The sequence below is a fragment of the Aptenodytes patagonicus genome, chromosome Z (genome assembly GCF_965638725.1).
Source record: "Aptenodytes patagonicus chromosome Z, bAptPat1.pri.cur, whole genome shotgun sequence".
Lineage (NCBI taxonomy): Eukaryota > Metazoa > Chordata > Aves > Sphenisciformes > Spheniscidae > Aptenodytes > Aptenodytes patagonicus.
In genome coordinates, this window is record NC_134982.1 from 32,074,665 (window position 1) to 32,077,546 (window position 2,882).

The window sequence follows — 2,882 nt, forward strand, 5'->3', positions numbered from 1 at the left end:
GATGATCTTAGAGGTCTTTTCCAACCTTAATGATTCTATGATTCTATGACTCCTTCCTGGGGCGAGATGGGGGGACGGCCCTCGTGCCAAAGGATTTTGTCAAGGAACTTAGGCAAGGAAAGGCTACGGGAGCGTCGTCTCCTTTTGCTCGGTTAGGAAGCATCCCCGTGGTGGAGAGGAAGCGGAACGCCAGAGGAAGGCCTCAGCCTGCGAAAGGCAGAAGTTGGCAGCTTTGAGAGGGCCTCTGAAACGACATTGCTCTGCACCAGAATAACAGCCACATCCCTCTGGCCTGTGTCTCCATTTTCCTCTTTAATTCTTATTGGCGGAAGGTCTCCACACGCGTCTGGCCGATGGCATGCGTTCCCACGATCTTCCCATGCACCTGCACTCGAAAAATGCAGGTGTATCCTGGTTTTCCCCAGTTGCTCTGTATGACAAGTTTCAAAAACCAAAAGGCGCTGGGGATGCCATCCTGCAAAGAAACACGGCAAAAAGCAGCGTCACTCCTGGGGTGTAAAGAGTGAGAGCAGGCTCCGCGTGTCTTCCTCTGCCAGCCCGGCCCCTGCTCCGGGACCAGCTCCCGCCCTGGCTGGCGAGGCAGCTTCTCCCTCCTTCCCTTCTCCCACCCAGGCGGCAAAGGACCCCTGTGCCCCTGCAGAGCAATTGCCCGGCCTCAGAGAGCGTGGCGGGCAGCTGTGGAAACCTGAGGCTCGCTGGTGCCAGGGAAGCGGGGCCCGGGGAAAGTCCTGCTGCTGGGGCAAGGCGCTGAGCGTCCTCCCTGCCACAGCCTGCCCGGCGGGTGCAGCCAGGCAGCTCCAGGGACCCACACGGCTGTGGGGCCAGCGCGGCCTTTGTCCTGCTTTTGCCGCCCTGCCGGATGCCCCTCTCCCTCCTGATCCTGCCAGTGTTTCTCTCGGCCAGGGTCGGGCCCCTGCCCTGGCAGGGACCGTCCACACTCCTTCTGCAAGCGACTTGCTGGCAAACCGGCGTTTCTGCCCTGGCCTCTTGCCCACACGCACGCACTGTACCTGCAGAGGGAAGGTCTGGGTCGGCTCTTTCTGCACGGTGTAGGTGAATGTCCCCAGCAGAGTTTCGTCCTTGCCTTCCTCATCCAGTCCCTTGGAGACAAAGCACAGGGGAGCAGGTCAGGCTCGACCCGACCACGAGGAAACGCTCATGCCAGATCCGGGCCCGCGATCTGCACCCCACTCCTGCGGCTCCAGCGTGGTCTGGTGCAGGATGTGGTGGGGCTGAGTCTCCTCCTCGTGTGTTGCTCAGGGACCCGGAGGTGCTGGGCCAAAACGCACTGAGCAAGTCTTAGGAGGGGTGACACCACCTCGCCATGTCCCTTGAAATGTCCCCTCAGGGAACGGCAGTGCTTGGAAGCGCACGAATCTCGGCAGACGCGCAGAGAGCGGCAAGTCCCCGTTACAGCTTTTCCCCGCGGCCAGGTCCCAGCCCCCAGTGCCCGGCAGAGACTTACAGAGACAGTGAAATCTCGGGGGGCGCTACTGACAGTCCCCAGCGGAGAGGCTCTCTTTGAGGTGTGCTGTATGGTGACGGCCGTCGGTCGTATTTGTGCAGGCAGCCGGATTAGCACCTCGGTCCGAGACCCTTGGAAAGGCCAGCAGTATCCTGGGGAAGCAGCCGGCTGAAAGCAGAGGGCAAGAGCAATGAACGCGAGGGCGTGATGGGGCCCGCTGCGCTCCCGTGCAGCCAGCACCACAGGTGGCACCGCGCCTGTGGGCTGTGCTTGTGCTCGAAACGAATGGCGTGTTGGGAAGCGGGCAGAAGCGCCCGGCCGCCTTCCCAGCCTGGGAGAGAGGAAAACAGCCAGCCAGTGTGAAACATTCGATACCCTGCACCGGAGTCAGGGCTTTCAAGAAAACTCTCTTTTTGGCCAGCAGCTCTGCAGCCTCCCCCCAGCCTCCAGTGCCCCATCGGGAGAGGGACAACCAGAGCTGTGGCAGGGAAATGGGGTCCCGAAGGAGAAGCTCGTCCACCCAGCAGTGACCAGGGATGGTGGGCAGGAAGCTCCGCTCAGCTCAGCCCCCTTCTAAGGGCAACTGCTCTTTTCTAGGCAGCCAAGCCCTGTGTGAGACCCCAGGTGTCAGGCACCGGACCAGTGCCGTGGCCTTGAGCAATACCACTGGCCAGAGGGGAGACGCCCCAGGGCTTGCCGCCAACCTTGTTAGGGGCAAGAGAAGCAGCACTGACGGTTTCTGCTACTGTACCTGCACAAAGGTATCCCGAGGGGGTGAAGCACACAGGAACCAAAACACCCTGCAGAGCCATGCAGAGCTGCTGGACGATCTCTGCAGGTCGATGGCAGCCCCTGAAGGGAGAAGAGAGCAGCTGACTGCAAGAGGCCCCAGGCTCAGAGGACCTGGTGGCTGCGGGTGACTTCTAAGGCTGCCTGCCAGCCCCGCACGCAGCACCGCACCCTTGGAGGTGCCCCAGGAGAGGAGGGGATCCCTGTGCCCGGTGATGGCGTCTCTCTCCCAGCCGCACAGAGAGAAGGTCTGCGGGTGCTGGGAGACAGCAAGCCCCGACGTGAAGGGCTGCACACCCAAGCCGAGGCCCCGCTGCGTGGACAGCAAAGGACGACCCGGCCGCTCGCTTTCGTTCCCCAGGGAAGCTCCATGGAGTGGGAGAGGGCAGAAATGCTGTCAGGGGCTTGGCCGGTGCTCCAGCGAGGGTCCCAAAGGCGGGACTGCGGTGAGCCCAAGGGAGCCGCTTGGCCATAGTCGTGCTCTTGGGCCCTCTGGTTTTGTCCCATCTCCCTGTGCTTTGGAGAGCAGAGCCTGCAGCGCAGCCTCCTTTTGGGAGCGCCAAGCACAAGCCCAGCGCGACGAGCCCTGCCTGCCTGTGTCCATCCT

General features: G+C 62.2%; 1 long non-coding RNA gene across 1 annotated transcript; it reads right to left on the bottom strand.

Moving 5' to 3' along the window:
* Window positions 1-248: 248 nt before the first annotated feature.
* Window positions 249-1,615, bottom strand: LOC143173080 (uncharacterized). The gene is made up of 3 exons (XR_012997465.1): window positions 1,487-1,615; window positions 1,032-1,121; window positions 249-475 (listed from the first exon to the last, which is right to left on the bottom strand). It is a non-coding gene; the product is annotated as an uncharacterized LOC143173080 (long non-coding RNA).
* Between the last annotated feature and the right edge of the window lie 1,267 nt (window positions 1,616-2,882).